We start from the raw sequence: 20,536 nt of genomic DNA, 5'->3' as shown, positions 1-20,536 counted from the left end.
TATCCCATGTATCCCAATTTTATTACAGTATTATGAAAATGAGATATGAAATTCAAAATATTATTCCCAATGAGTCTATGAAATCAAATAAGCCCTTCCGAAAGAAAATGGGACCCGCTTAGAACAGAATTTCTAATTTCCTTTTTAAAAATCAGTGACAAGGTAGGTCCTACAGGCTTTCGAAGCCCAGCATTACAGGTACTGTGACACCTGGAGGCTTGAATACCATCATTACACCTCCCTGGTTCCACAGTCAGGGAGGGCAGGGTACTTGGATGTCCAAGGTTCTGGAGGACTTCAACCCCGTGACCACCAGATGGCGATGACGCAGCAGCTCTCATGGGCTGAGTCCAGTGCTTGGGCTTTCCCAGACTGCAGAAGTTGTAATAATGCTCTGCAGCTCAGGAATCTTGGAAAAGACCCACCCCACCCCCACCCCGCCCCTTTAGTTCCTCGAAACATCTTCCCTGGTGGGAACTTTGCAGGGTCACAAACACTGGCTCTAATAAGCAGCACTTTGTGGTGACTCCATGTCTGCCTGGGATCTACCTCATAAAGGCATCGCTTTAAATCAAGGAGAAGGTGCCACACTGCACCACCGCACAACCAGCTGGCCTGAGACATCTTGACACAGCATCGAGGGCTTCCAGAAGGACAGAAGAACCGAAGAGTGCCATATTATAATGTGGGAGCAGTTGTGGTATCCCAAGTCCCATAGTGCGCTGGGTCCCTACCTGGAACCCTCCCTTGAAACTCTTGTGTCTGAGACATTCTGATATATGATAGGCACGGCAATTGGGATAATCCCTTCATGACTTTGGCTCACTCTGGCTTGAAGTAATGAACAGCATCTGGCTTCTTGCCATATTGATCTCTTTATTAAAGGTCAGTTTTGTCACAGCCTCCATATTCTTTCCTGAGCACGTGGTTTCTTTAAAATGGTGGGGGATTTCCAAAATCCTTAAGTTTTATGCTAACTAGCCCTCCCTTTCTCCCTCTATCTTCTCTCTCTCTTCTTATGTCTCTCTCTGTCTCTGTGCGTGTGGGGGTGGGGGGGGTATGATGTGTGTGTTGGGGGGTTGAGGATTAAGCCTACCTGTCCTACCACTGTTGTTATCTGGTAGAAAACACTAAATTGTTCAAAATGGCCTGTAAATGGTCATCTTCCTGTGTCAGACTCCCACGTGGTTAGAATAAGTGTGTCATGTATGGGAGTGCTGAGCATTTCCATTTCTAACTTCAGTGCATGGATTACCACGAGTCACTGAAGTCATGAGAGGGAGACTCCTGCACTCAGTTATTGCTGCTGCCGCAGCCCTTGAGAGCAGAAGTGATTTGTAGACTTTTAAACCTAACCTATATAATGCAAAATAGTGGCTTTCATTATTACATTTTCATGCATAGATATCATCTTACTTTTCTCAGACAGACCTCTCCTTTGCTGGCTCTTATCCCCATTTGGTGAGAACATGGGTCCTTCCCAGTCACATTTTGTGTGTGTGTGTGTGTGTGTGTGTCTTTTGTTTTTACTTCCCATTCAGATCACTGCCCTCTGTTCCTGTCCCCGCCTCACACACAGTCCTCACCTCATCCTCCCAACCTCCCTTTCCCTTTCCCTTTGAGAGGGTGGAGGCACACCCTGGGTATACCCTCTTCCTGACACATCAAGTTATTGCAGGTCTAGGAGAATTTTTTCCTACTGAAGGCAGACAAGGCAGCTCAGTTAGGGGAACTTATCCCACAGACAGACAACAAACAGATTTAGCAATAGCCTGCTCCAGTTGTTGGGGAACTCACATGAAGACCGAGCTGCAATCTGCTCTTTGGTTATGGTTCAGCCTATGAGAACCTCTGAGAGTTCAGGTTAGTTGACTCTGTTGGTCCTCCTGTGGAGTTCCTATCCTCTTCCAGCCTGTAATCCTGCCCACAACTCTTCTGTAAGAGTCCCCAAAGCTCCACCCTCTGTTTGGCCGTGGGTCTCAGCATCTATTTTGGTCAGCTGCTGGGGAGAGCTTCTCAGAGGACAGTTATGCAAGGCTCCTGTCTGCAAGCATAACAGAGTAGCATTAATACTGTCAGGAACTGGTGCTTAGCGATGGGATGGGTCTCAAGTTGGTCTGTTATTGGTTGGCCATTCCCTCAGCCCCTGCTCCATCCCCATTCCTGAATTTTTTTGTAGACAGGATAAATTTTGGGACAAAAGTTTTGTGGGTGCGTTGGTGTTCATTGTACTTTGATGTCTTTAAAAAAAAAACCCTGGGTTCCACACTGAGGGATCATGCTATGCTAGTGAAGAGACTCTAGCTGTCCTGAGAATGGCAGGCCTTGCCCTTCTTCTCCATTCCTCTTTGTGCTTAAAACCTGTTACATTGCATTCCTAAGGATCGCCACCAGGCCTTTTCCCTTATTTGGCCATTTTCTTCTCCTGGGGCTGACTACCAAGTTCCATCTATCAAAGTATTGAAGTCTAGCAATCAAAAATCCCCTTGTGGTTAACTTATTTAACATGCCTAATTAAAATTAAACAGCTCATCCTTACATGGTGTCTTAGTCAGGGTTTCTATTCCTACACAAACATGATCAAGAAGCTAGTTGGGGAGGAAAGAGTTTATTCAGCTTATACTTCCACACAGCTGTTCATCACCAAAGGAACTCAAGCAGGGTAGGACACAGGAGCTGATGCAGGGGCCATGGAGGGATGTTCCTTACTGGTTTGCTTCCCCTGGCTTGGTCAGCCTGCTCTCTTATAGAACCCAAGAGCACCAGTCCAGGGATGGCACCACCCACAAGGGGCCCTCCCCACTTGATCACTAATTGAGAAAATGCCCCACAGCTGGATCTCATGGAGGCACTTCTGAAGCTCCTTTCTCTGTGATAACTCCAGCCTGTGTCAAGTTGACACACAAAACCAGTCAGTAAGCAAGGACTTTCCCCTTTGGCCTTTTAAAGCCATCGTCTGCCTGTGGGCCATGTCTGTCTCCTCTCTATCAGAGGCAGTCCTTTGTCCACCTTCCTCTTGTTCCTTTCCCATTCTCCCTAGTCCTCTGGCTCCTGTCTTTGTCTCTTATTCCTTGGCCTTGGTCTCTCTGGGGCAAATAAATCTGCTTTGTGCTGAGAACTTGGTCTTGGGTGTCTTGAGTTGACTCCAAGAGTTCCTACAGTTTGTCCTTCTAATCACAGTTTATTTCACTTAGCATGATGATCTCTAGTTCTGTTCAGTGTCCTGCCAAGACATAATTTTATTTCTCTCTATAGCTAAGTAAAGCACCATCATTGTGCATACATACCACATGTAAAGTGACTATTAAGATATCTCATGAGACTTTCTCCAAAATTGGCCACAGACTTGGACACAAACAAGTCTCACCTGATACAAGAAAAGTGCAATAACAGCCCGCATTCTATGTGACCATCATGAACTAAAGCTGAATATCAACAATAGCAGAAACAGCAGAAAGTTTATGAACTTAGTGAAACTAAACAATTATTCACTAGTGAGTGAAAATTGGGTCAAAACAAACATTAGGAAAGAAATTAAGAACTTTTCAGAATTAATGAAAATGAAAAGACTCAGACCCAAACTTTTCAACACAATGGGGGTTGTTCTAAGAGGCAAGTTCATAGCACTACATTAAAAAAAATAATAATTAGGCAGATCTACTAGTGGCTTAATGGTAAACTTGGAAGCTACTGAAGAAAAAAAAGAGATCACACCATTTTGGGAGTAGATGTCAAGAAATAAACTTTTGGCAGAAAAAAGTAAAATAATGACAAACAAGCAAACAAAAAACAAAACCAAAAAACTCAAAAACTACCTCCCCAAAATATAAAAATAAACAAAAATGAATGATAAAAGAGTGGTTCTTTAAGAAAATCAATAAGATTGACAAACTCTTAACCAAATTAAACTTGGAGAGAGAAGATCCAAATTAACAAAATTAGAGAAGAAAAGAGGGATCTGACAGCCACCAAGGAAACTCAGGGAATCACAAGGATGTGCCCTGAGAGCTTGTACTCCACCAACTTGGAAAATCCAAAAGAAATGGATCATTTTCTTGACATATACCACTTACCTAAGTCAAATGAAGATCACATAAGCAATTTCAACAGAAATATCGTCCCCAAAGACATATAAGCAGTAATTAAAATCTCTCAGCCAAAAGATTCCAGGGTCAGATGATTTTACTGTAGAATTTTACCATAATTTTGAAATAGAATTAATTCCAATACTCTTCGAGTTTTTCTACAAAATAGAAACTGAATGAATACTGTCCAATTCCTTTTGTCAACCCAGAATTACCCTAATACCTAAACCAATGATGAGCCTATAAAGAAAGAATTACAGATCAAAATTCTTAATTAAATACTTGCAAACCAAATCCAAGAACACATCAAAAAGACAACCCACAATGATCAAGTAGGATTTATACAATAGATAAAGGGATGAATTCAACATAAATAAATTGATAAATGCAATGTACCAGATTGAAAGACAAAAATACATGTTCATCTCACTAGATACAGAAAGGGTCTTTGACACAATTCAACATCCCATCATGATAAAAGTCCTATGGTCGCTAGGCAGTGGTGCTACACACCTTTAATCCCAGCACTTGGGAGGCAGAGGCAGGCGGATTTCTGAGTTCGAGGCCAGCCTAGACCTCAGAGTGAGTTCCAGGACAGCCAGGGCTACAAAGAGAAACCCTGTCTCGAAAATAACAAAAAAAAAAAAAAAATCCTGTGGTTATCCTCTGTGGCTTAGCTTGATTCTGCTTTCCTGCCCGGTGTGGTGTGGTAGGGACTTCCCAGGTGCCTGACCTATGGCTATAATTCTTTTTTCCTGTTTTTCTTCCTGGCCTCTAGTTTATATTGCTGGTCCCTAACTAAAGCTTCGGCATTCTCCTTACAGAATGACCCGTGTCTGTGTTTTCTCTCGATCCCCCAGGCCTATGCCTGATAGTTGGTACTGTGGCAGCACAGGTGCTGTCAATCCTCCTGTCCCCCATGGATATAAAGCAGAGAGCCAAAAGTACCTTAGATTACAACATTTGTATAATTCTAATATCCTCCCTTACAAGAAGTTGAGTTATCATTAAATGACTTGATACAATGTACGAACAACATGAATCATTGTGCTTTATTGATTGGGGAATTATAACAAGAACTAAATGCTTGATATAATGTACAAACAACGTGAATCATTGTGCTTTATTGATTGGGGAATTATAACAAGAACTAAATATCTGTATGTGCACAATACCGACACAAATTAAAATTTCCTTTCATCTCCAGTTGATTGACTCTATGAAGGGGAACCATGTATCTGTGGTAAATGGGATTGCACTGTGATTAGAGGCATAGACAGGCTGCTCTGGGAAATGGATTGATGGTCTTCTTCATCAGGATCAGGGCTCATAATGTGCAGGGTGACTTCTAGGCTTTCTTTTCTATCGACTTCTGACCATCCCTACATATAAACTGTCCTGACTTATTTCTACAGCATTACCCTAGAAGGTTTTGCCTCAGTGTGTCCTCTTACCTAATTTGTCTTCTTGTTAGTCTTGGAAATTCTTGACCTTTTCTAAGTTACATGACTATTAGCAGCACTTGTCCTATTTTACAGGAAAGAAGATGTCTTAGTTACTCTTCTGTAGCTAAGACAATTTATTAAAGGAGGCATTTAGTTGGGAGCTTGCTTACAGTTTTAGAGACAGAGTACATGACTCATGACCATCATGGAGGGAGGCATGGCAGGAGCAGTAGCTGAGAGATTACATGTTGAGACAATAATCATGGTACAGAGAGCCTAGACTTTTGGAACCCCAAAGTTCCCCTACTGACACAGCTCTACCAACAAGACTATACCTAATCCTTCCACAAGGATTCCCCCATCTGTGGAGCAAACATTCAATTATATGAGCCTATAGCAGCTGTTCTCATTCAAACCCCCACATAGAGGACAGCATAAGGGAGCTGATATGGATGTAACTGAGGTTGTCTAGCTCCAGATATTAAATAGTGTTTTTGAAATACTGGGCCATAGGCTGGGGAGATGGCTTAAAGAGTAAAGTCCTTGCATCACACAGGTAAGGACCTTACTTCAGATACCCAGCATACAGGAAGATGTCTATAACCCAACAAACACTAGGTGATAAAGATACATTAGATCTAGGGGACTCTCTGGAAGCCAAACCAACCAAAGCAGGGAGCTCCAGATGCTGTGAAACACTTTGTCTAAAAAATATAAGGTGGAGATCAATAGAGGAAAGAGGAGAACATTTGACATCCACTTTCAGCCTAAGCATGCACACAAACAGATAAGAATACATTCACACACACACACACACACACACACACACACAATACTACAGATTTCAAGTCAGTGAGTCATGACCACAGTGTACCTCTCTATTCAGACCTTCACATTCTTTTCAGTGATATTTGTAGTTTTCTATATAAAATCCTAAACATTTTATTGGACCTGTTCTTAGATACTAGAGTGTTTTCTGGTTTTTTCAACTTATGCATCATTCAGAATCTAGTCTGTGATCGGTGACTTAAAAATATATTTGACCTTCAACAACTTACTTGTAATAACCTCATGGGTAAAAAGAATTTAAGTAGAGTTGTTTAGATTCTTAGGCTTTAGTTTTTGTTTGTTGAATAGTATTTAGATCTAAAACAGTGGGCTTCATTGGAAAATGCCTGAGTCAGCTTCCCATTACCATACCAAGCTTCTTAGAAAATAATCAGCATTGCATAACAAAGAAGGATTTGCCTCATGCTCAGATTCCTGTCTAGGATGACATGGTCTCTGTTGGAAAGCAATGAGCAGGAAGTAAACCCAAACTGCTCACATGGAGATGAGTCAGAAGAAAGAAGGAACTTGAGCCATCTGCCTCCTTCAAGGACACACCTCAGAATGATCTGAAGACTTTCCTTGAGTTTCACCCCCATCCCGCCTCTTAAAAGATTCACCATCTCCCAGTAACACTATGTTGGGGAAAAACGGTTAAGACTTGGGCTTTTGGGGAACATTCCAGAACCAAACTAAAGGCAGCAACCCAAAGGAAGGGCTGTAGAGGCTGTGCCTACTGCTTTTGTCTTTTCTACCACAGCTAGGAGAACATGGATACAGCAGGTGCTGGTATTTGTGGGGAGAAGCAAGGAGCAAAGGAAGAAACTCTTCATGATGATCTGTTACAGTTCTGTTTTTAACCTGTGAGGTCCTCACTACCATGCACATTGTTAAGGTCAGTAGCCCTTATGAATGTAGCCTTGGCTTGCCTAAGCCAGGGAGCAAGAGGTTGGGTATCATCTGGGTTGCAGATTCTAACAAATCTTAGACCCATCCAAAGAAGTGCATCCAAAAAAGGGTCATACCAACCCAAGAGTCCCCAGTCCAAATTCCTTCACAAAGCCATCCTATCACCATAGCTACCTTAGTAATGGGGGTCAAGAGGCTTTATCAAAAAACCCAGAGAAGCTGATTAATGAGGACACTAACCCTACAGGACAGAATCATAGAGAAGGTATGTCTTCAAAAGAAGGGGACCATTCAGTTGTATTTGTTCCCATGACATACCTGCTTTTAAGCCTGACTTCAAAGGCTAGCCATGTCTTCTACCCTGTCTTCTAAAACTCTTTACAAGAAATAGTGTTGTTTCATTTCACAAATCACAAAAGAGAGTAGGTAGCAATTATTATTTTAAAATCCATTACTTTTATTATTGCCTTATTATTTATTAATTATTTATTATCTGTCTATCTCTTGCTTTTTAAAAAACAGTTCTTTCATGCATCTATCCACAGGGCTGTTTATCTCTCTGTCCATCCATCTATCTATTCATCAATCCATCTTTCCATCCATCCATCCATCCTTCTATCCATTCATCTGTCCACCCATCATCCATTCATCCATTCATCCATTCATCCATCCGTCCAGCCATCATCCATTTATCTATTCATTTTTCTCTGCCGTACTCACTTCTTCCACTCTAGTCTTCCTCCAGTCTACCCATCTATCTATGCTTTCATCCATTCATGATTTTAAAACCCCTTTATAAGAGTATTTATGATCCTGATTGCGTGAATGGTACAAGGGAAATTTTACAAGTTTCTTCTATTTATTCTGAAACCTTTTAAAGTTGTAGTGATCTGTAAAGTCCACTAGAGCTGAAATAATCTCTAATAATCCTTGGATAAAAATTAAAGCAGTTCAAAAATGTATGGGACTTAGTTCATTTAAGATAAGGACAACCAGCTGACATGGGGGCACATACCCTGCAATCCTAGCGTTCAGGAGCCACTGAAGGAAGGATGTAAGGTAAAGACCAACCTAGGCTGGAAAGCACGCCCTTGCCCATGGTGTAGAGTACACTTGAGTAGAGTAGAGCAGAGTGGAATAGAGCAGAACATAGAATAGGATAGGGATGCTAATGACACCAACTCTGTGGCATTGCTGTGACCATTGAATAAATTGATAAATGTAAAGGTTTGCCACATAGGAAGTACCATATGAATATCAAGCATTATTGTTCATCTATTAGACCAAACAGAACCACTTATCTTATGGATACTGACAATTTCTTTCTTGAGATTAGAGCCTCATTTAATTACCAGCCAGAAAATTACAACTGACAAATGGACCACATTCATATCAGTACGTACTCTATACATTCGAATGATGGGAGGCTCCTTCCTTATTGCAAGTGCGGGCTGCACAGGAACAAGAGCTAAGCCACAGGGCAGCCTGGGATTTTTGAGGGAAAACTGTAATCTTCACAGTTTTGTCTACTTCTGACCCTATCAGGAGACACTCAATCCCCAAAGATGTAAATCAATTGTTATTATGATTCCTTTACAGTTAATTAAGAGACTTTCTGTAAGGACCCACTTATCACTGTGACCGTTCATATTATGTCTCTAGATGTTCACCATCACAGTGCTTCACTGAAGGCGGCAAATATTCTGAATGTTCATGCTTCTGGGCTGGAAGTGTGGCTCAGTGACAGAACACATCCCTAGTCCAAGGTATTCAGGCGGTGTGAATAATAAATAATAAGAATGGTAGTAACAACAAGAATAACAGTGATGATGATGATGATGATGATGATGATGAGAATGAGAATAAGAAGAACTTTATAAACATGAGGACTCAGACCAGTACTCACGATGGACAATATGGACAAAAATGGGCTTGTACTGGCAACAGATTTTGGGTAAAGTCTGTGGATGGATAAATGTTTATGGTTCAGTGAAACATGGGACGTATAAGAACAGTGCAGTGTAAGGAAACATGAACCATGCCATTGAGAGCCAGTTACCTTCTCAAGACCTGTGGACTTGTCCTCAGTGTCTTTGCGCGGCAAAATGACCACGCTAAGTTCTCTTCCCAGGTAAGAGAATTCTAGCACCTTGCACTTCAGGTCCGGAATGTAGCCAAATGGAAGATTATTCTTTTGATACATCATCTTCACTGTTTTTGTGTCTTTCTGAATGGTAATAAAAATAGCATTCAAATTATCCCTTCTTGTTTTTTAGAGCAGAGGTGAATTTGGGGTCTTGGGGTAGAGGGCTCAGTGGTAAAGGCCTGGATGACCATGGAGGAGGCCCTGTGCTACAACCCCAGCACTCACACACAAACAACCAAGAACATCCGAGGATGATGGTGTCACCTTACCTTATTCAGTCGTAATGGAGCATCGGTTTTGTCCTCTGTCATGAATTTTTTTCTACCACATTCCGTTGAAGTAGATGACATTCACTAGCACAAGTTTGGTCATGCTATCCACCACACCCTCAGCCAACAGTTCTGGGATTTCCCTGAAAAAGATAAGGTAAGCTTTTTAACGATCCATATTAGAATTCCAAATTTAAATCAGTAACTTCTTAGCTCTAATATAGAAGGAATATTTCATTTTTTCTTTTAAATTAGTGTTAAGTTAGGAAGGACTCACTTGTTCAATTTTTATTTTAAATAAACCATCTTGTAAGATGCAATAAGCTTGTTCCCAGTGCTCCTGAGACCCTAAGCTCCATTCTTGAACCAGAACAATGCCATTAAGGTAAGTCAAATATCTTTGAAGGTTTAAACAGGAAAGTTCTGCATTCCCCTGTGCAAACAGTAACCATTATTTTATGAATAGCTATTCCTTACAAAAAAGAAACAATATTCCTTAGAGGAAATGTCTTGGTCACTGGTAAGTAATGTTTTCAAATCTGCTAAGTAGGAAGGAGACTGTTCTTTTGAAAGGGACTTTGAACAAATGTCCAAGGGATAGAAGATTTATCCTAGGATAAGTCCATTGAAACAGAGGCCACTCTCCCCATGCCCTAACACACTTGTGGGAACTGATAGAATTCCAGACAGGATCCTTAGGTGCTGACTCTCACAGAAGCAAGACAGAAGACAGAGCCATTACACAGCTGAATTGAGCTCAGAGGGTGAGTCACTCCCTGCTCACTACTTATGAGTTACTGAACAAGATGGTGGCCAAAATATCATGACTGCAACAGTTTCTACATACTGACTTCATGGTTCCCTGAGGTTTCACATCTCATTTCTTTCCATATAAGCACTAAACACTTTTGGACAGGTATTTTATTACCTTATTAAATATTAAATATTATTAAAATTATTTCATTAATTTTATTCTGCATTTTAATGTTGGCTTTAAATTTCAAATATACTTCAGATGAACTCAATGGCTTCGAATGGGTTGGGTGGAGGAGCATATTCTTGGAGGCAGGGGATGGGAGGATGGGTTGGGGGTTTTCGGGAAGGGGGGAAACCTGGAAGGGGTATAACGTTTGAAATGTAAATGAAAAATATATTCAATAAAAAATACAAAAAATGTCTGTATTTCTCCACTGATACATTTCTGACATCTTAAATTGTCCCTTATTCTAGGGAATAGCATCTGCATGTCAGTGCACATAAGCCAGGATTTGGGAAGTTGAGGAAGGGAGACAGGAGATGCAAGTGAGAGTGCAGGGGAGTGAGAACCTGCACACAGTGACTCTGCTGTGATTCAGAGGGGTCCCCAAAGGCCTCTCTCTTAAAGGGTTGGACTCTGGTTCATCCTCAATTGAAAGGCAAAGGAACCTTTAAAATGTAGGACCTAGCTGGGAGTCTACAGATCATTGGGGATTGAGTTTTCTTTTTATTTATTTTTATTTTGAGACAGGGTCTTGCTATGTGTGCTCAAAGCAATCCTCCTGCCTCAGTTTTCCAAGTGCTGGGATTGTAGGTCTTCTCCTTCAAGCCTACCTTGGGAAGGGGTGCTGCTATTTAACTGGCTGTGAGACATTGGCCTCTCCCCTCTCTTTATTCCCAGTGAGGTGACCAGGCCTCCTCTGCCATGCTCTGTGAACATGTGAGGTGCAGCGTTGTCATAGGAACAAAGCAATAAGTCCAATCATTTACAAACTGAGACCTCCAGCACTGTGAGTCAAAATTAGCCTTTTCTCCACAAGCTGATTGTGTCAGTTGTGAGCTTCAGAAGGGACACTGACTCCAGAGCCAGTACTGCTCAGCCTCTCACCTTCTGTTTGACCTTTGACCCACTGGTTTATCTCCTTCCTTGCATCTTCATAGGCATACTGAAAATCCACAGGGGACAAGTCTGCACCGTACAGTTTTTGAGTTGAAGCCAAGAAGTCCTGATTTTAAAAAAGGAAGTAACATGAATGATGTCTATTCCTTACAGAAGTGGTCTAAAATCCCCAAAAGAAAAAGTTATAAAAACAAAATAGTTTAATTAAAACTTAACCTGTATACTCTGTATTGTACTGTAAAGAAAATAGCACTAAATTTACTGTCCTGACTATTTATTTTTTAAGGTTACAGTGTAGTAGTGTAGAAACTTTACTTAAAGTTTCTGGTGTTAACACAAAGGTTACTAATGCTTTTTGAATCTTACATTAAATTTCATAGATCAGCAGATGTTGAATATACTGCAAGTGGCTTTTCCCATCTCCTTTTGCTTTATGTATGTGCCATCTGTCCAAGTAGCATTTGGCTATCACCTGTGAGAAGCACTGAGCAGCAGGTGCAGAGTAGCCAGGCAGGTGAGTTAGGAAACGCTTTGTCTGTTCCTCTCTAGACTTCCAAAGGTGGCAGAATTCTCCTCTCAGAACTAAGGAACACCAGGAGCAGAAGTCCTTCCACACCCATTCAAGAAGACTAGACAGCTGTCGGGAGGGAGACAAATGTGAGCTGCTATCTCCCAGGGTAGGCTGAGAGGATGTGGGACCTATCCAACAGGCCACGGGGACTTTCCTAATCTCTCCTCCCATAGTCACAACCAGTGAAGTCAGGCTGGAGAGAGGCCCAGGGCTAACCCTGGGGACACAGACAGATGGCTCTCTTTACCTGGTCCCCACAAACAAACAAACAAACAAACAAACAAACAAACAAACAAACAAGAAAAAGAAAACCCACCCTAAAGCTGTCTCCTGTAGCATGCTCCCATATCTGTTGTGTCTGAAGGCGTAATTTATGAGTATTAGTTGTCAGTGTAAAAGGAAAACGGGAAACAGCTAGCTCGGGGCGGTGCAGGACTTTCAGGATAAAGCTGTCAGACTCACTCCTGGGAATGGGAATGGGAACTCAAAGCCTTCAGGTATTGTCCTTGTCCTTTTCACTCTCTTTCCCCAGCTGAGCAGAAATGCCGCCCTGTGCTCAGTTAAAGCCACTAGTGAACCAGCAACTGATTTTTGGGGTGGGGTAGTTCTAAAAGTCTGACTGCACCCCGTTAGCAGGGATATGACAGGGAGAGCTGCCCGGTTTTGCTTCTTCTCGCCTTAGAGAGCTGGGCTGCAGTGCTGCCTTTGGCCCCCAGGAAGACCATGGCCAAGGCAGAAGATGCTGAAGGGAGAGAAGAAGATGTTTCCTGTGGGGCTGCTCTCATTCAGGGTGCGGAACAGCTCCAGGGCGAAGAGGGAGTTGGCTGAACTCAGCTGCTCCATGGTGAAGGCTGCAGTAGAGGGGAGATCAGCACTGCCAGCTACAGCACCAGCAAGGCCTACCTCAGCTTTGCCACCCACCGCCAGGACCTGCAGTCAGTTAATTAATCCTGCTTCCAACCATTTTTCCCAAGAGGGCAAGAATACTCCTCCAGGCACAAGAGCAGGGGCCAGACTTCAGCAGTACTGAACCAGGGCCTAGGGTGTCTTATGGCTCTAAATCTTCCAGACAGTTGTGTCTGAAGCAGAACCATGCCGGTGGCCCTGGCACAGTGCCCACACTACACAGCCTTCTGTCTGGAGCTCACACACCTCTCTCCTTATGTGGGATGTCAAGATGTAGTTCATGTGGGCAATGAATCCAGAAAACCACAAGCACCTACTCTGCATATAGGTGAATTCTGGTAAAGATAACAATGCTATCATTTCAGTTCTCTGTGGATTCAGTTCTCCATGCCTGAGGCTGCAGTCTCAGCTGGAGTGGAATATGCAAGTTTGTGATTGCCACTCACTCTCCCTAGTGAGGCTGTGGGTGACAGGGAAGAGGAAGACTCTCCTGTGTTCCTTTGGCAAATGAGCTGTCCCCTGCAGTGGGTAACCAAGCCCTGCTTGTGGAGCATCTGCTAATCCATCTGGGTCCCAAACTCAGAGCTCCAGTTTGTCTAACTACAAGACAATCACAGCTGTGTGTCTGTGGACATTTACCTACCAGGGCCTCATCTCCAGAACCTAGGATCTCACCAGCTTCCCTCCCAACCTCCCTGCAGCCAGGAAGGAGGCCATGGAGCTGCAGGGCACTGTCTCTCAGATCAGGTTCAGAAATCAAGCTGATGGGAAAACAGAAGCAAAACCATGGCTGGGACAGCTTTCTCCCTCTGACCAGTGGCTTGGCTTTGGGTGTAGCTGGGAACCACAAAGCCTTTCCTGGTCAGGTGTCACAGCTAGGGAGAGCCAAGCATGGGGTAGCATTCAGGTTCCAGCAGGACATGCAGAGAGGTCTGTCCCCCTCTTGCAGGCCTCCTCCCTGGGATGCTGCCCATGGGCCTTACCTCCTCTGCTGCACTTCTTGCTCCACTTGCTGGAGACCTTGCAGGAAGCTCCCAGGGCCAGCTGCAGCCTTCACTCTGAAAGGAGGGTGTCTTACTGGCAAGCACAGGCTGGGAGGAGAGCTTTTCTCCTCTGGTGAGGGCTTAAAACTCAGCTTGCAGGGCTGGCAAAATGAAAGCAGGAGATTGCAAGCACCCCCAAGGGATCCATGTTCCTCCACTCCAGGCCTTTCTCTACTTCTCTAAGCAGAGGCCCTAATAAACTATTTATTTCTCAGCTGTGAAAAGCCTGGAGGAAAAACATTCTCTCCTACAAGTCAAATGCTTCCCTTCTGAATTCCACTCAAAGACTGCAAAACCTGCCAGAGATCCTTTTTGTGAGGTGTGTGAGTGGGGGTGTAGAGAGACCTTTGTGGCCCTTTGGATAAGGTGGCACAGCTCCAGTTTCTAGCAACACCCATGCCTGCCTCTCAGGAGCCAAGGCTAGCTCAGTGACACCAGGCTGGAGAGGCCCTCAAGCCATGATTCTCTACTATTGCACTAAAGCTTTAGTCAGATCCCTACCCCATCAAACAAAAAGTAGAATTGACCAGCCAGCACAGGCCATCATTACCTTGATGGGCCTGGCTTTATTCTCCTTTGAAGTGCCTGGATCTGTAAAGTCATAGAACTTTTTGGTGCTTTTTGTCCTTCAGAAAGACTAAGGAGGAATCCTATTTACTGGTAAGGATCACACCAAGTGGGTTGGTGTTTGTTGGACCTAGGGATTTATTTCTAAAGAAAAGTGTGGAGAAAGGAGGATGGGGGATGGGTCAGTTGGTTCCTCATTTACCAACCTAGCATGAGGGCCTGCATTTGAGTCTCTGATCCTCTGTAATCTTAGTGCTGGGTTGGGGGTGGGGTGGGGCAAGCATCCCTAAGAGGAGTTCAATGGCCAGACAATCTTGCTCACTCAGGGGCTCCTGGGTCTGTGAGAGACCTTGTCTCAAGAAATAAGGTGGAGAATGAAAGTGGGAGACTCCCAATGTTGACCCCTGGCTTCCACTCACATATGCATCTGTGCACCTACATATATGTACACAAACAAGGTGTGCATGCATAACACTCTCGCAAAAAGGAAAAGAGGCACAGTCTTCTAACAAACAGGCAAACAGACAAATGAAATAAAAACAGCAAGAGAATACAGTTCACAGCTGCCACAGTTAGTTGTCATGATTTGATCAGAACTGGCAAATTTACTGTTGTTTCCAACAAATGTGGAGAACCCAATGACAGGATGTCAAAAGACCAAAATAAAAATCCAAGCAGTAACATTCAAGACATAGAACAGGAGATACACCTCTATAGGAAAGCACTTGCCTGGCACAGACAATAGGCCCTAGGTTCCATTCCCAGCACAAACAAAAGAAAGAAAACAGAGCTCTGAAGAAAATAAAGGTTATTTTTGACACTCTGTTAGAGCTCACCTAAAGGTCAATATTTGGATCAAAACTACTTTGTGTGTGGTGTGTGTGTATGTGTGTGTGTGTGTGTGTGTGTGTGTGTGTGTCTTCAGAGAGAGAGAGAGAGAGAGAGAGAGAGAGAGAGAGAGAGCCCTGTGTCCCAGCTTGGCTCCCAACTCCTCCTGGCTACATCACTGAATAATCAGTCTTGGGATGTGTGTTCATTAAACCATCAGTATCTGGCTGAGATTGGTATCTGAGAGGTTTGTGTAGCTCATCCTGAACCCCAACACTAAGAAACTGAAAGTTCAAATTCAACTTTTGTCAATGCAAGGTCTGGCTAATGATCCAGAATGTGATGTAATTAATTAACTTGTTTTTGTCAGCTTCAGAGTATAAATACTGAGAGAAAGAGAGGGGGAAAAGGACGGGGAGGAGAAGGAGGAGAAGGAGGAGAAGGAGGAGGAGGTGGGGGGGGGAGAAACACCCTTTATGCTGGGTTCCATTGAAGCAACTGGCTAACTGTGGTACCTATTCGCACAGCAAACTTGATGCTGGCTTCTGTTCTCCATCAGCAGCTGTGTCTCTTCTCAGACTTCTCTCCTCTCCCCTCAACTAAACATCTCCTCCCCAGGGCCCGTGCTTCTCCTGCCAGCTTCTCTTTCCTATATAACCCTGCCATTTGGGGCCATTTTCTCTCCTGGCTTTCTTGATTCTCTTCACTCTTGGCTCCTCCTCTGGCCCCTCTCCTCTCACTTCCCTTTCTCTCCCTCCCATCCCCTGGTGCAGTCTACTGGCCATGCTTAGCCCTCATGGAGCCTGACCGCATCTCATTCACTTTATTGACAAATGCAGGCCAGCAAGAGAAGTCACATTCTGCACAAACCTGACAGCTCTGGTCATGTCTCCCATTATCAGGAATGGTCAGGTGGCCCTGCTGGTTCTGAGGGGACTGAGCACCTGGCATCCCTGTTTCTAGTAGCCACCACTGGGATTCCTTGAAGGAAGGCATCAGAGGAGGCATCATCGCCAGGGCAGAGTCAGAGCCCCGATCCAGGGCACTGGAGGACCAGAGCTACAAGGAACCCTGAGATGTGCACTGTAAAGGGCAGAGGTGGGGGAATGGCTGGTACCCCAAAGCATGGCAGCCAGGCAACTATCCTGTCCACCTCTACATCCAAGCTCAGTGCCCCTCACACTGCAGCAGGGCACTTCCTTCTGCTGGAAGTGCAGGGCCTGATGTCCATGTGCCCTAGTCAGAAGGTGTCATCCCACTAGCAGGTCATGTGATGTCCCATCTTCACTACTGTTGGAACCATGACCCATCCTGCAATAACTCCATTGATCTGAGAGTGGCAGGGTGTGCCAACTTACCATGTTTCATGGGAGTGAGTTCACTGTCATGGAAGGAAAATTATTGTTCCCAGTAAAGGAAGTCCCCTAAGATCTAAACTCATACGACATTGTTCTTTTAAGTGTGGTCATGAAGTTCCAATCTCTACACAAGTGACCTGTGTATGTCCCCATCGGACAGAAAGTTGTTTCCATTGTGTCCTTGTTCCCACCCAGGGGTCTTTAGACAGTCCATTCATCCAACTGCCACACTTATCATGTATCCAGCATGACTCTCATGATGTAGGGCCTGTTCAGTATATTATATCCAATCTAGGTCAGAGGATAGCCATAGAGTGTCCGGATTTTCAGGATCCATAATAGAACAAGCTAATAACTAGCAGGTGATCTTCCTGAGGGGACCACCTTAGATTAACCTCTATGACGGGACTCTAATAGGCAAGGCACAGGAAAAATCAGTTTAGGAAAGATTCATGCTACTAATATGCTTTTTCTATTATTATTAAACATATAAAGCAATCACTAGGTATTAGCTCACCCATTTTTAGCAGATCTCTGTAGATCTACAAAGATGTACTATCTTGTAATGATGCTATGTAGACAAATGGATGACTTCTTAATTCATAATTATGATACTATAAGAATTCCTAAAATTATATCAGTATTTATTAAGCACTTTTATAGTGGGACTGCTATTAGGTGCTTTTCTGATTGTCAAAACTACAATGAGAACTCTGTCTCCCATGTGTCACCACCTAATTGCCTCTAGGTAATAACCAGACTTTCTACTACTCAGAGCACATTCCAAGAGGGTATAAAACATCCAAAGATCATAAAAAGAGAACTAATGATTTATTATAGGTGCTATGGCAGAAGATAAAATATTGACTGGGTTTATCTATTCAAAACTTCCTAATAACTTAGTTATTTTTTTTTTTTTACCTCTTAGTGAATCTGTGGAGCGGTGACAGGTGATGGATGTTTAGCCAGATAAGTACTCTTAATGGTTGTTATGCGTGTAAGCATTCACTGTTGTAAACTTTGTATTTGATTTATGATTTGAATTTGTGTAAACTGGTGGTGAACTTTTTACCATGTGATCATGCATTCTGAAAGATGCATGAAAGTACTGAGGACAAAGAGAAGAGTCAGACTGAGCTGAGGAGAACCTTTTAGACCAAACATTTTTTAGTTTTAGATCTGAACAGAAGCTGCAGAGAGCGGAAGGAACAGGCCGGCTTCTCCTTTCCATGGAACAGAGCAGGTCTTTTCTTAATAACAAGGCAAGTTCAGTCTTACTAAAGGAACAAAACTTTCTCCTTAAAAGCGTGGTTTTAATTCACTTATCATTAAAAGGGCAGAAGCTTTCTCTTTCTCTGTGTAATAAAGATTGGAGGTCATTTTTCAACCAGAATGAGAGAGATCTTTCTGTACTGGTGCTTGGTCTTTTGCTCCAAATGCATATGTAAGTATGGATGTGTGTATATGGATGTTAATTGTGAGAATGTATGCAAGTTGACTGGTTTGAATGGAAATGTATAAATATGCATGTTCAGATCTGTATGTGAATGTATCTGAGTTTATGGATATTTGCTTATATAAAAGTTTTTTCCTTCTGTGAGTGTTACTCCCTTCTCCTAGTTCAAAAGAATTTTATTGATCCAAAGAGAAAAGTGACAGAAAATATTTCCCTGTCCCACTTAGGATCTTTCTGCTTTTCCTCTTTTTCTTAGAGAACTTTTATAGGTAATTTTTTCAATTTAGGAATAAACACTATAATCACTTTTCAAAGTGTCCCTTTTTCTTCCTGCTATTTCTACTAGCAGGCTGAAAGTTTGAGCTGTGAAGTTCCTGCTAGAACAATGGTCACATTACTTGACCCCCTGCTGTTAGGCTCCAGGTGTCAATACCTAGGCCAGCATCTTTTTACCCTCAGAAAAAGCAAAAATGTTTTTAGGACCTCTTATCACCAGCATTTCAGTATAGTTAGAGAGCTAGAACTTCCCGGAGACCCTCAGTCTTCAAAGCCACACCAGAGTCCTACTCTGTGCCCCATCTCTACCCTCTCCAAGCTGGGAGATTTCCAGCACCAGAGGGCAATGATGTCCAGTGCACCCTCAGGACTGCAGTTTTACAGAGTCATCAGTGGCCACCCCTCTGAATCCTGGCCCCTTAGCTACAGTGGGCTGGAGCAGCCACTAGAGGTCGCTCTGGTGACTTGCTGGTAAGCAAGACATTGGCCTGTGGACCCTGCTGGTCCCTTGGCATGTCATCTGGGCCCAAGTTTTAAATCTATCATTTCATTCAGCAACTGAATTCTGTCGTGCTTGTGTATTTAAGCCAATTGCGTTGAATATCAAGAAGATACCAAGTCTTGGAGGATTATAAACAACAAAAATTTGTATCAAAGATCTGCAAGCTGGGAAGTTCAAGATGAAGTTGCCAGAGGTTTGCTGTCTGGTCTCGATACAGTATCCTGTGACAACGGTGAGATGGTTCAGCTGGTCAAGGTTCTGGCCACTAAGCTCGAAGACCCCGATCTGAAGCCTGGAACCCACACAGACTCCTGAAAGTTGTTCTCTGACCTCTGTGCAGCACGCACACTTATGGCTGTTCACACACACATTTTTTTTTTAAATCACCTTGTTATTGTGTCTTCAAAGATGGAAAGTGGAATCAAATAAGGTCTAACTACATCTTTTATAAGGTCTGAATGCCACTCACAAGGTCTATTTTAATACTGGTAGAGGATTAACTTTCAATATGAAATTTAGAAACAACACATTCAAACCTCAGTATCCCACCCACCAGCCCTGCTCTCCTTAAACTCCTGGCTGCTATAGTTAGGACATGGTTTGAGCATGTCTCCTGAGCACTCACGTGTTGATTATAATGCCCACTGTGAGATATCAGAAGACAGAATCTCCGTGTGTGTGTGGTGTTCAGGAGGTGGGGGCTTTGAGAAGTGATTAAGATTTCACAAGGTTCTCAGGGTGGGGACCCCTGACTGAATACGGGAATATCATCCTCATGACCACTAGGTGGCGCACACACCCCTGCTCTTAAGTACTATGACTCCAGTGCTTGTGGCTTCCCCAGGTTGCTGCTATACTTCATCTAATAACTCTGCAGCTCTGAAATCTGGGAGGAAACCCAACCTTCAGCTCTGCAAAATACTGTCCTGGTGGTAGCTCAGCAGAGGCACAAAACCTGGCTCCAACGGACAGAGCCTTTTGGTGCTCCTCATCTGCTTCCATTTTATAAGACAGAAACCAGAAGAAATTCACATATGCTCCCAGGTTTTCTGTTTGTTTGGTTGCTTGATTTTGTTTTCTTCTGTGATGCCTTACACTTCCTAGGAAGGCTATTTCAGATGCCCGACTGTGAACGTGGAGAATTCATAATTATCCAGCCAAAAGTGTTTTATTAAAATAATACAAATGGACATAACACTTTTCATATATAGTATATATTCATCCCATGCCACTCAACTTTATTCTAGTATTACCAAATTCAAATATGAAGTTCAAAATAGTATTCTTAGGGCGCCTGTGCAGTTGAACAATCTAGTTTCTTCCAAAATAGAACAGGTCCAGTTTAAGACAGAGTTTCCTTTTTAAAAATCAGTGACAGGCAAGGAAAAAGTGGTGGGAGCTACAAATTTCCAAAGCTCAGCATTACAAGCACTCTGACGGCTTGAAGCTTGAGAATACCCCATCACACCTC

At 43.1% G+C, this 20,536-nt stretch overlaps 1 protein-coding gene across 2 annotated transcripts in view; it reads right to left on the bottom strand.

The window, feature by feature from the left end:
- LOC127664689 (leukocyte elastase inhibitor A) overlaps positions 1-20,536 on the bottom strand; it is a 230,165-nt gene that overhangs the window by 9,789 nt on the left and 199,840 nt on the right. Inside the window, exon 2 of one of the 2 annotated variants that reach the window (XM_052156805.1) lies at positions 14,019-14,093. The exons of the other annotated variant lie outside the window; for it this stretch is intronic. The gene's annotated coding sequence lies outside the window, so the exon portion shown is untranslated. The remainder of the gene's footprint in view (positions 1-14,018; positions 14,094-20,536) is intronic. 2 annotated transcript variants of the gene reach the window in all.

The sequence above is a fragment of the Apodemus sylvaticus genome, chromosome 14, assembly GCF_947179515.1.
Source record: "Apodemus sylvaticus chromosome 14, mApoSyl1.1, whole genome shotgun sequence".
Classification (NCBI taxonomy): Eukaryota; Metazoa; Chordata; class Mammalia; order Rodentia; family Muridae; genus Apodemus; species Apodemus sylvaticus.
This window is presented reverse-complemented; position numbering and strand designations above follow the sequence as displayed.